General features: G+C 39.1%; 1 long non-coding RNA gene across 3 annotated transcripts in view; it reads left to right on the top strand.

The window, feature by feature from the left end:
• LOC140601562 (uncharacterized) overlaps positions 1 to 13,963 on the top strand; it is a 152,704-nt gene that overhangs the window by 75,362 nt on the left and 63,379 nt on the right. The window lies entirely within an intron of this gene.

Consider the following 13,963-nt stretch of genomic DNA (forward strand, 5'->3'; position numbering starts at 1 on the left):
CTATTATAGTACTTGCCTTGCCCTTATTATTTTTTCTCCTTTTGCATTCCTTTGGATTGAATGTAATTTCTCATTCCACTTTTTCTTCTCTCTTTTTAGTCATTTCACTAGAAATGTTAACACACATACCTAACTTACCAAATCTAAAGCATATCAAGATCTTTAATCTCATTGAGAACAAAATAAGAGGGTCTTAGAACAGTTTAACTTTGCTCACCTCTCCCTTGACTTATTTGTTTTGCTATGAATTTTTCTTATTTATTTTTAATACAAGATGTTATTATTGTATCATATGCACCATTTTTTTTTAGATTTCTCTGTATGCTTACTACATTGTGCTCTTTGTTCCTTCTCACATTGAGATCACTTTCCTTCATCTGAAGTACATCCTTTTGAATTTCACTTAGTGATGGTGCATTGCGTCAAACTCTCATCCTTTATTTGTGTTAAAATGTCTGTTTTTCCCTGTTTCAGAAAGATGTTTTCAGTTATTTTCTAAGTTAACAGATTTTTTTTTTTTAGCCTGATGAAGATACTATTTCACTGCTTTCAGATTTACATTATTGCTATTTGGAAGTTAACTGTCATACTAATTGTCATTCCTTTCCTATCAATCTGTCTCTGGTGGCTTTTAGGATTTTTAAATTTTTGGCAGTTTCCATTTTATTATGATATATTTATTGGTCAAAGCAAGTAATGGGACCAGCCCAGATTCAAGAGGTTGGGAAAAACATCCACTCTTGATGGGAAAATTATAAGATTATATATATATAATTTTAAAAAAGTTTTTATTTAATTTTCAGTTAGTTAACATACAGTGTAGTATTAGTTTCAGGTGTACAATGTAGTGATTCAACACATCTATACATCATCTAGTACTCATCACAACAAGAGCCCTCCTTAATCCTTACCACCTATTTAACCTATCCACCCACCCACCTTCCCTCTGGTAACCATCAGTTCTCTGTAGTTAAGAGTATGTTTTTTGGTTTGCCTTTCTCTCTCTTTTTTCCCTTTGCTCATTTGTTTCTTAAATTCCACATATAAATGAAATGAAATCACATAGTATTTGTCTTTCTCTAATTGACTTATTTTGCTTAGCATAATACTCTCTAGCTCCATCCATGTCATTGTAAATGACAAGTTTTCATTCTTTTCGATGGCTGAGTAAATATATATATATATATCAGAGAGGTGACAGAACATGAGAGACTCCTAACTCTGGGAAATGAACTAGGGGTAGTGGAAGGGGAGGTGGGCGGGGGGATGGTGTGACTGGGTGACAGGCACTGAGGGGGCCACTTGACGGGATGAGCATTGGGTGTTATGCTATATGTTGGCAAATTGAACTCCAATAAAAAATATACAAAAAAAGAAATTCAAATAAGGGCTATAGATTAGTTAATAGTAGCATTATAGTATATATATATATGTGTATATACACACATGCACACACACACATATATATACATACATACATACACACACGGTGTGGTATATACACTACATCTTTATCCATTTATCAGTCATACAGATGGCCAACAGACACATGAAAAGGTGCTCAACATCACTTATCATCAGGGAAATATAAACAAAAACTACTTCACACCTGTCAGAGTGGCTAAAATCAACAACATGAGAAACAACAGGTGTTGGCAAAGATGTGCAGAAAGGGGAATCCTCTTGCACTGTTGATAGGAATGCAGACTGGTGCAGCCACTCTAGAAAACAGTATGGAAGTTCCTCAAAAATTTAAAAATAGAACTATTGTGAAATGCAGCAATTGTACTACTAGATATTTACCTAAAGACAACAAAAATAATGATTGAAAGGGGTACATGCACCATGATGTTTATGGCAGCATTATCTACAATAGCCAATTATGGAAACAGCTCAAGTGTCCATTGACTTGTACCTATATTTTTTTGATGAGTGTACATTTTATTAGTCTATAAATGCACTTATATGCCTTTGAAAAATATTATTGTGTGAATGTAGAAAACATTCTATTTAAAGACAACATTTGATGTGCACGTGGATTTTCAGAAAATTACCCACAGGTTAGGAATAATAGTTGCAGGGGATGCTCTCAAATGTGACTTTCAAAAATAACCACCATGACAAAAACCATCTATTGAGTGCTCATTCTGTATTAGGTACTATTCTAAGTAATGTTTTAAAAACTTTTTACTTTGATATAATTTTAGATGTACAGAAAAGTTGCAAAAAATAGTAACATAATTTTATTATACTCTTTATCCTGCTTTCTCTAAATATTAACATCTTATGCAATGATATTACAATTCCCAAAATCAGGAAATTGACACTAATGCTACTATTAACTAATCTATAGCCCTTATTTGAATTTCATCAGTTTTCCCACCAATGTCCTTTTTCTGGTCCAGGATCTAATTATGGGAATTACAGGATTTCACATTGAATTGGCACACCTCCCTGACTCCTTCAATCTGACAGTTCCTTGGATTTTCTTTGCCTTTCAGGACCTCAACACTTCGGAAGAAACCAGGTCAATTATTCTGTAAAGAATCTTTCAATTTGGATTTGTCTGGTGTTTTTTCTTGAGTAGATTGAAATTAAACATCTTTGTCAAATACCACAGAAGTCAGGTGCCTGGATGGCTCAGTTGGTGAAGCAGCTGACTGGCTCAGGTCATGATCTCAAGGTCTTGGGTTTGAGCCCAGCATTGGGCTCGGTGCTCAGTGGGGAAGCTGCTTCTCTGTCTCCCTCTGTTACTGCTACCTCCCCATGACACTCATGTTCTCTTTCTCTCTCTCTCTCTTAAATAAATAAATACATATCTTTTAAAAAAATACCACAAAAGTCATGTTTTGCCCTTCTTAGTGCGTATCTAGGAGACATAGTGTTGATATGTTTTATTACTGGTAATATTAACTTTGACCACATAATTAGGATGGTTCCTTCTAGGATTATCCAATGTAAAAAAATCACTATTTTACCCTTATAATTGATAAGAATTAATTTATTAATTTGTGATTAATAACAGTCTTGTGGAGAGATACGCTCCTGTTTCTCATCATATCTTTTACTCTCCCATACTCATTTCATATTTTCTGCTTTTTGTCTTTCTATGCTGAATTCTGGAAAATTGTTGTAGATTAACCTTCCAGTTCTCTAATTTTCTCTCTAGTTATGTCTACTCTGTTGCTAAGTACATCAATTATATTTTAAATTTTGAAGTCTCTAATTGGTTCTTCAAAGAAATTACCCATTTAAAAATGTCTTATTCTTACTGATAAAATTTTGTACTCATTTTTCAGAGGATTTCAACAATACCTTTGAAAAGTCCTTTAAAATTTGGTTTTATTACTACTTCCCCTATATGGAAGTTATTTTGTTGGAGAGTTACCTCTTATGTTCACTTTCATCTGACATTTATGTAATTCTTGGTTCTGCCTTTGTTTTCAGTGACAGCATTCTCTCCAGTGACCCTGGGACATGCTAATTTCTTTCCAGGTGGCTGAATGTCCTCTTGGGTGGTGTCATTAGTTATTGCTTGGCCTGGCAGGTGAGACAGGTCCCTGTGCTTCCTGGCATGGGGACTAACAGTTTCCCTTACATTTTCTTCCCATGGAGTGTCATGAGATCCTTTGGAATCTTAGCTTGTATAAAACAGACCTTCATATCTACTTTTTTTTCCAGTATGCCTCACAACTACAGATACACCAAAATTTTCTCCATTTATATGTATTTATTAAAGTTTAAGAAGTTTGGGGTAAGTAGGATAGGAAAGGGAACACTGATAGGACTCTTAATACATGCTATGCACTGTTCTAAGTGCTTAATGTAATGTAGCCTATTTATTCCTTACAACATTACTATGAGGTAGGTACCATTCCTTATCCTCAATCTTTAGATCAGGGGAGTGAGGTGCACAGATTTTAAGTGGCTTCCCTAAGGTCACAGAACAAGAGGATTGCTGAACCATGGTCTTTTAAATCAGTTCTAAAACTTCTCCTTGCACTCCCCTCTTTATCAGGTAGTGGGCCCAGCTTCTGTAGCCTTGACTCTCCAGGGCAACATCCTATCATTCACGTTAAAGCCTGCAGCCAAACAGGCTGGGAATCCAAGAGTGGCAATTAATCTGCTAATACTACCCGTGTGACCTTTGGGGCACCATGACAGATTGGATTTTGGACCTTGTTCCCTTCTGTTCTGTCTCCCTGCTTCAACCACCCTTCCTCCAGGACTGTGTTGTTGAAGTAAGATAACTGTAGGAATAAATTCCCTTTGAGATTTTGGGCAAGTAATGTCTTCTGCTTTCCCCGCCTGTAAATAAGTGGAGGGCTGAGAGGGAACTGGAAGAGGGGATCTTTAGATTTTTTCTTCCCTAGCTCTGTGGATTCTCTACATCTATATTCCACACAGGATCATCATTTCCTCATTTTCTTTCACTGTACTTTGGCTCGTATGTATCTCTCTTATTTACTTTCCTTTTTCATTTGAGTCCGTCTGAAATACTTACAATAATATGCGTAGTTAAAAAATGGAATATACACAAATGCTCAAAATGAAAAACAACGTCCTCCTTTCCACCTCTTCTCCTCCCAAGTATTACTCCCTGAAGACCATCGCTTATGGATCTCTCCGGTTTTAGTTGTATTGGAGGTTATTTCCATACCTCTAAATAATGTATGTATTGCTAGTACTTGATTTATGAGCTCCAGACATTGTCCATTGGGCCCTGCTTTGAAGGATGAGGAGATAGCTCACTTATTATGGTATAGGGGTGCAAGCCCTGGCCCCAGCTCTGTGATCTCAGCTAAATCTCAGAGGCAGTGCCCTCTGCAAGGTGGAAGTTGCCCGAAAAGGGCTGCTCTGGTATGGGGAGGGCCTTATTCAGGTCAAGCTGAAGATGGTAGCACTGAGAGGCACTGGAGACAGCTTGTGACTGTACTCTGAGGAAGGGTTTTCTACTCTGGAAACAGTGGCTTGGTTTTTAAAGAGGTTAATCAACAGGGAGTACAGTGATTGTCTCAGATCAGCACACAGTTTATTTCTCCCAAGAGGGCCTTGTGGCATTGGGGAACCAAAGAATAGGAGCTATTTTACTATAATTGATGTCTGCTGTTATTCCAGGCAGTGGCAAATAGCAAGGTCACCTGAGACAGGAATAGCTGAGCCCCTAGAAGTCCTCTGGCCATGCCCAGCAACGGGCATAGGAGAATTTGGGAAGTGACCTATGTTATCACAGCATCACAGCAGGGCAAATTGCCTCCATCCTACTGGTGACCAGGAGAAGTACCATTTAGAACCTTTCAGGGCAGGGACTGTGGATGGGGGCTGGGAGCCGGTGACTGCTGTCTGACAGGCTGCAATGCTGGAGGTCTATGAGTAGTGAGAGCTACAGAGAGGATGACCTTGACCCTCTGATCATCTTTCTTACTGGGGTGGGCCTGGTAGTTCACAGAGAACTCTGTCACATGCATGTCACTTGCATCAACCTTTACCCCTCTCAAGGTTCACTTTCCCAGCATCTTTAGAGAAAGGGGGAGGTTTGATTAATAGCTGATACTGAATACCCATTGGCATCCACTTCTCTATGATATGAGTGTCCTCTCTCCCAGTTCCATCATGGGTTATCCTCACCTTAATGCTGTTACCACCTGGAACATGGAGACCCCATCGCACACCAAGTGATAATGGGGCAGCCCTGTCAGCCTCAGTAGAGGGACCACACACACTTACCCTGCCCTGCACCTTCTGTTCTCCATCCACCTCTGCAGAGGACTCAATAACTGAGGGCAGCAACCAGAGGTAATTACAGAGTTGTAGGGAAAAAAGGTGAATTCATGCGTGCTTACTTTTTCTATAGTCCAAGGGGGGAAAACCCAACCAAATAAATTCTCCACAGGGATCCCCCTTTTATACACCCTAAAACCTAACCTCTTTGTGCAAGGTTTGAAGTCTCTTCTTCACCTCCTTTATGAGGGACTTTGTCAATTATCCAACATAGAAGAACCTCCATCTTTAAAAAAAAATGAAAACTCATACTGCTATCACAGTGGTTGATCTCACACCAGAATCTACTCTTTTTCACCACACCTCAAACTAAGACTATATCCCTAACAACATCAAGGAGAGGGAGAGAGGTACTTAGATGGGATAGTCCATGGTGGACTTTGGCACTCCAAGGCCTGATGCCTTTTGGGGATCTCTTTGTCTCTGTGAAGATAAGTCCGTTCTTTATTTTATTCCTGGTCCTCAAATCTATGCGCGCGCGTGCACACACACACACACCTCTCTCACAAAGACAGTAAGTTGACACTTGAACAATATGAGGGTGAGGGGCGCCAACCCACTGTGCAATCAAAAATTGTGTATAACTTTTGATTCCCCCAAAATTTACCTACTAATGGCCTACTGTTGACAAGAAGCTTCACTGGTAACCCAGATAGTTGATTAACACATATTTTGTGTTTTGTATGAATTATATACTGTATTCTTACAATAAGGTAAGCTAGAGAAAAGAAAATGTTAAGAAAATCATAAGGAAGAGAAAATACATTTTCAGTGCTGTACTATATTTATTTAAAAATATCCACATGTAAGTGGACCCACACAGTTCAAACCTGCATTGTTCAAGGGTCAGCTGTATTTCTCTGAAACAGTGGTTTATAGGAGAAAAGCATGATCTTTTCTGCAATAGCATCTGCATAGATTATGCTGCCAGGAGCAGAGAGCATGCAGTGTCATATTGTTTTTTTTTTTTTCATTCTTCTGTGTGCCCCAGGCTCATTGCTCTAAAAAGAAAGATGGTTAAAGACCCTGGACATTTAAAAAATAATCATTTTTATTTACCTTTGGACCAAACAAATTGTCAGCATGATGTCTTTGTCCCACAGTGTATAGCAGTCCTCCAGAAATGGTGGTGATGGTGGCAGCAGTGGGCTCTTTCATCTACATACATGAACTCATCTGATGCCACAACAATAATGGTATATTCCCTGTTTTAGAGATCAGGAAGTAGAGACTCATAGGGGCTTTCTGGTTTTCGCAAGGTCAAGTGTGGTTGAGTCAGGATTAGAACCCAGATCTGAGGAGTCCAGGCCTAGAGCTCTTTCTATGGTATTAAAATGGAAGAGAACATCACGAATGTATATCTCATTAAAATAGATTACTGCACTGGTAAAGGAGAAATTAGTGTGAGGATGTACAAGACAGGAGGACCCAGAGCTCAAAATAGATCAAGATAGCACCTAATTTTATTTTCCAAGAGAACTTAGGGAAGAAGGATGCTGTCTATAATCTTGTTACAGGAGGCCTTGTTTTTATTTTTCATTTTCTATCAGATACTTCAAGAGACTCTTAATTTTTTATCTAAAGTTAGGAAATGTTGGGGCCACCTGGGTGGCTCAGCGGTTGAGCACCTGCCCCTGGCTCAGGGTGTGATCCGTAGTCTCAGGATAGAGTCCCATATTGGGCTTCCTGCCTGGAGCCTGCCTCTCCCTCTGTCTATGTCTCTGCCTTTCTCTCTCTGTGTCTTTCATGAATAAGTAAATAAAATCTTAAAAAAAATAAAGTTAGGAAATGTTGGATTATGATCAGAGCTTTGTAACCCCAACATTCTCTGATCTAAAAAGCTAGTTATAATACATGATATAAAGTAAGGAGAATATCTTCCCTTGTCATGTATTGACTCAGGAATGGGCACAGTAGAGTCATGCAGCAACGTGGCTGATCTTATAAGGTAGTGTGTCCAAGGTCATTGAGTTACCCAGTCCTACAGCTGCAGGAAAGAGAAGAACTTGATTTCATGATTGTGGAAGATGATTGACCATTATCAAGAGCAAAGAGCTCATATCAATTTCTCTGTGAGGTTAAACAAATCTTCAAATGAGACACTTGACATGTAAAAGGAAGCCCAAGCGGGTCAAGAAAAGGGGCTGTTGGCTGACACGGAAGGATTCATGGAGGTCAGATACATGCATGAGGTGGGGATCTTTCATCTGTAAGACTGATGAAAATTTGAAAAGGTCAGAAATTTGGTTTGTACAAATAGACAATTGTCTTTGAGAATGATGGTTGAGAACTCAAATTGAGATGAAAGAACAGATTCATTTTGAGAGAACACTTCAGGAGGAAAGTTTCTGTGAGGAGTGTGCCCTGCATTTGATTAATGATCAGACACAGCCAGGACTTGGCATTCATCTGGCTCTCTCAAGGGAAGCTGGACACAGTGAAGAACTTTCGAGGAAAAAAGTAACTGGTCAAGCAGTACTTTCTATCTCTGGCTCACCTCTCTAGGACTGGTAGTCACACTCTTGATCTGGAAGCACTCACCAAAAAAAGTGGGATAATATCCATCTTACAGATTGTTGTCAAGATAAGATTATGTGCATGAAAAGGCATGGCAACTTGAAAAGCCCTCAGCTAATGCCATTACTATGTTTTAGGGGGACTGACAAGGAGAGGGGGTGAGGATACAGTGTGGTATCTCGGTGAAAGCTGTGGTTTTGGCATCAGGCAGCATGGGTAATAACCCCTGCTCTGTCACCCATAGGTAAATCACTTAACACCTAAAGTCTCCTCATCCATAAAATGGGGATAACAAATCCCACTTGCACAGGCATGTGATTTAAAGCCAAAATGAATAACATGTGGGAAGACCTTGCAAATGCTAAAGCACTATATAAGTGTGGGGAATTATAAATATGATTGTTATTGCTTGGGTCCCCAGTTGATGGGATTGAAATTCAATTGCCCCAGTGACAGATGAGTGGGAACACATGAATGATTACCCCCAAAGTATACTTTTTCTCTTTACCATTTATCACCAATAAATATTTGGTTTCCATTTAAAATCTGGCAACCTTGAAAGCCATTAATTCAAATAAATACTCAGCACTCTGCAAGGCAAAATTTTCCCCACCCAGAGCCTCCACCTGCTCTGTAATGCTTGCCCTGTGCACATGCTGACAAACTCATTCGCTGCTGATGTTGTCTATAGTGACTCACCCATCAGTCAGTCAACAATCTGGAGTAGGTAGCTAGTATGAATGGAGCAGCTTACAGGATCTGTAGGCCACTGGAGAGGGAGAATAAATGTTGTCCTAAAGAGCTTACAAACCAAGAGATCCTATTGTGGATGACTGTGGTTTCCACTCCTCTAGTCATCATTTTGCTTCTTCTGGTAGGAAAATCTCAATTTTCCTTTTGTTATCCACTCTTATCCAACTCTTACCACTATGGTATATGGGTGAGGCTGACTTCAGCTTCCTCTTCATAGAAGTGGGCACAAACTCAGGCCTTTTTTATTTTAAGATTTTATTTATTTATTCATGAGACACACACACACACACACACACACACACACACACACACACAGGCAAAGACACAGGCAGAGGGAGAAGCAGGCTCTATGCAGGGAGCCCAATGTGGGACTCAATCCTGGGACTCTGGGATCACGTCTGAGCGGAAGGTAGGCGCTTAAACACTGAGCCACCCAGGCATCCTGAGACACAGATTATTAAAACATAATACAGTAAATATAATAAGTGATATATGTTTGAGGCATTAAACAACATGAAAACCTTAACTTATCTAAGAGTAGGTCAAGTGTGAAGGATCTGGGCAGGATTTGTACCTTGAGGAAGTAAACCTTTAGAGGCTACTTAAGGGCTGAGTAGAAATAATCCAGGAAGTAATGGAGATGAAAGGAGATATATGCTTGTTCTCTCCTCTGAGACATAGAGAATGGTTGTCTCTCTCTCTCTCTCTCTCTCTCTCTCTCTCTCTGTGTGTGTGTGTGTGTGTGTGTGTGTTATAAGGGCTGGGGACTATAGGGGAACTATAAGCAGGTCCAAGTTTCTGGAATGAAAATATAAGATCTCATTGACAGAATAGTGAGGGTGAAAGACTGTGAAAGTGATGAGTTAATAATGAAAGGAATCAGGATGGGAAGGAGTCCTTTTAGCCATGGACTTTTCCTGAGTTTTGACTTCATCCTGTAGGTCAGCCTTGAAATGTGTGAACCAGGAGAATGTTTTGAAAGGTCATGCTAACAGCTATATAAAGAATGGACTTGAGAACATATGCATGGAAGGAAGGGAGCCAGTGAAGAGGTTTCTTGGGGTTCTTGCCCTAACCTTGATGGAAAGCCTAATTAAATTTGGAAAGAGAAATGCAGATTAAAGAAATATTTTACAGGTAATATTTATAGTATTGTTGCCTAAATATGGGAGTTAAAAAGTCAAACAGAAAAGAATTAAGGTTTTGTTTGTTTGTTTGTTTGTTTGTTTTTTTTTTTGGCTTGTGTGACTAGTGAAGATAGATGGCCAACTGAAATGATGAGTTTTGTTTTGGGCCTGCTCAATTTAAGGTACATAAGAGATGACTAGACACATACAGAAGGCTGTTGCATATATCTTGATGTCTAGGTTGGAAAGAGAAACCTAGGAATCATCAACATATATAGTTAAAATCATGATATCATTTATGGAGAAAAGCAGACTATAAAGAGCAGAGCATTTAGGAAGAGCCTTGAGTATACCAATACTGAAGGATTGTGCTGGGGTAGAAAGAGCCCTCCAAAGATGCCCTGAAAGAATGGTTTGAATAACAGGAGAAGAGCCAGGAGTGTATGGAGTCCTGGAAGTCAAGGGGCTAGAATGTCAAAAGGGAAGAAATGATCATCAATATCACATGCAGCGCAGTATAGGAGAAAAATGGTACCCAAACTACCTATAGTATTTGAGAGTTAGGAAATTATCTAGTGATCATAGAGTGGGGTCAGTAGATGAAGGATAGGAAGGGGAACCAAAGTGGAGTGAGTTGGAGTTGCCAGAATAACTGTGACCACTCTTGGAGAAGTTTACCTGAACAAAAGAAGAGAAAAATGAGATAATAAATGGAAATGAACCCAGTACCAAGGAAAGTTTCTTCTTAAGGATGGGAGCCATGTAAGCATATTTTCAGGATAACAGTTAAGACAGATTTACCAAAAAGGGGGAAATTGAAGATATAAAATGAGAAGATTTGGAGATGCAGCAGGACCTTCAAGCCTGGAGGGAGTGTGGTAAAGGGCATCAGGGACAGACTGGCCTTGGAAAGGAGTTGGGTATTTCATGTTCCCGTAATGGGAGGAAGGTTTTTGGAATGGGTATAAATTTCAGTAATTGGGTGGGAGGAATTTTCAGGAAGAACACACATTATAGCTCAGCTTCATAGAAGTAGGAGATAAGAGTGGTGGGAGGAGGGCAAGTTTGGGAAGTTGAGACAGTAATACCAGATAGCTTATTTTTTGGTGGACACCATCCGATTGATGAGGAGTGGAAAATAATAAGAAAGGGTATGTAGCTGAAAATCACACGGCCCAAAGGCAGGTGGCCTTTTCTTTCATTGAGATATAATGTATTTACTATAAAATTCATCTTTTAAAAGTGTTTTTTAGTATATTCACAAAATTGTGCATTCATCACCACTCCCTAGTTTTAGAACATGTTAATCATACTCCAAGTAAATCCCATACCCATTAGCAGTCCTTACCCATTTCCCCCTTCTTCCAGCCCCTGATGACAATAATAATTTCTCTATAGATTTGCCTCTTCTGGACATTCTAGGTAAATGAAATCATTCAATATGTGGTCCTCTTTGTTACTAACCTCTTTCACTTCCTATAATATTTTCAAGATACATCCATGTTGTAGGCTGCATTATACTGTAATTCTTATTTTTGCTGAGTAATAGTCCATTGAATAGATATACCACGTTTTCTTTATCCATTCATCACTGATAGATATTTGATTTGTTTCACTTTGGGGCTATTATGACTAATGCTCTACGAACATTTATTTATGAACAAGTTTTGTGTGGACATGTTTTAAAGTCTCTCGGGCATATACTGAGGAGTGGAAATGCTTGGTTATATAATATCTATGTTTAACTTATTGAGGGACAGGGAAACTCTTTCCCTGTACCATTTTATATTCCCATCAGCAATAGAGGGTGTCAGTTTCTCTATATCTTTACCACACTTGTTGTTAATTTTTTTTTTATAACCATCTTAGTGGCTACGAAGTTGTATCTCATTGCTGATTTTATTTGCATTTCTCTGATGGCTGATGATATTGAACATCTTTTCATGTGCTTATTGACATTTGTATATCTTCTCTGTAGAAATGTCTATGAAAATACTTTGTTCATTTTTTAATTATTTGTTTTTATATTGTTGAGTTGTTATATGTATGTGAAATTAGATCTTCATCAGACATGATTTGCAAATATTTTTTGAAGTTTTGTGGGGTGTCTTTCCACTGCTGGGTTATGTCGTTAGAAGCACAAGTCTTTAATTTTGATGGAGTTCAGTTTCTCTGTTTTCTCTTTGATTGCTTGTGCTTCCAGTGTCCTAGCTAAGACACTGTTACCTAATCCGAGGTCAGGAAGCTTTACACCCATATTTTCTTCTAAGAGCTTTGTAGTTTTGGCTCTTACATTTAGGTTTTTGATTCACTTTATGTTAACTTTTAGACATGATTTGGGACTGAGGTGTAACTTCATTATTTTGCATGTTACCATTCGGTTGCCCCAACACCATTTATTGAAAAGACCATTCTTTCCCGCATTGAATTGTCTTAGCCCCCTTGTCAAAAATCAATTGACTGTAAATGTAAAGGTTTATTTGTGGATTTTCAATTCTATTCCATTAAGGCACTTGGACAAGCTCCAATTCAGGTCAAATAATGATAGGCCTTTTAATGGGATCTTCCAGGGAATTACAAGGCAGGTCAGATATTTGCAGTTCTCTGGAAATTAAGCTTTGGAGGTGCTCCCCGCTGCCCTGCCCCCTCTGGTGGCTGCCAGGATGCTGGTTTTCATTGTGATTGTAGGCTGTTGGGTTTGTGGATGGAGATATTGTTGAGCTGGGGCGGGATGGCAGCTGGGAATAGGGCAAGTTAAAATGCCATAATGTTCACTGTTCTTATTGAGGTTTGATCTTTTTTCCTGAATAAATGTTCCCTGGAATGTTTCAAACCTTTGGTTAATTTTCAGAGCCCTGAAGAAGTTAATTTTGATAACTTTTGCCAGTATTCCAGTTAATTTTATGGAGGAGAGGATTTTCAGAGGTCCTTCCTCTGCCAAATTTACAGACATCACCAGATGGTTTTTTCATAAGGTGGAGGTAAGTACAGTGATGATGAGTTCCAAGGAATATACCACAAGGAAGAAATGGTTATAGTTCAGGAGGGGGTTAGTGTGTGAGATGCCTTAAACAAATTTTAAGAGGGAAGGCTTTTACCTAGATAGAAAAAGGGAAGGAGTTTTCATGTGATTGGAAAGGCAGTCAGGCTCCCAGGCTCCAAAAAAGGGGAGAATGATGGTCATCTAGAGAATGATGGCTAAACTTGTCATCTTGAAAATATGTTCCCATCCTTAAAACAAAAATCTCCAGGATGCTGTATATCTTCTGACAGTTATTATTCCATATTTCTCTTCTCTCACGTATACTTCTTGAAAGACTAATATTTCTTGCCTTATATGTCATCTTTAGCTCACTCCACATTGGCTTCCCCTTCTGTCCAGAGGGGCAAGAGAAGGAAGTCCTGAAAGACAGTCATCCAAGTTGGGGTGGTTCCAGTAGAAATTGTGACTCTGGGTTCTGGATATGGAGTGAAAAAGATGGGACTGAGAAGGTTCCAGAGGATTCAGCTGCCCTGATTCAGAGACAAACCACCTGAGGAAAGAGAGGGGCCTGGCTGGTTTTTAGTGAAATGGAGCAAGAGAGACAAACAAGCTAATTAACATGCATTAAGAAATGAAATCAAGGGAGTAGTATTCTCATCTGTACCCCTTGAGTACATTGCTGTTCATGTTTTCAACTGTGAGTCTTTTCTGGAACAAGGCACAGATTAGGGGGACATCTCTTCCTACTTGCCCATCTGGCCAGGATAAGATCATTCTGAGAGTCACAGCAGCCTGGATCTAA

Source organism: Canis lupus, chromosome 12, assembly GCF_048164855.1.
Source record: "Canis lupus baileyi chromosome 12, mCanLup2.hap1, whole genome shotgun sequence".
Taxonomy (NCBI): Eukaryota; Metazoa; Chordata; class Mammalia; order Carnivora; family Canidae; genus Canis; species Canis lupus.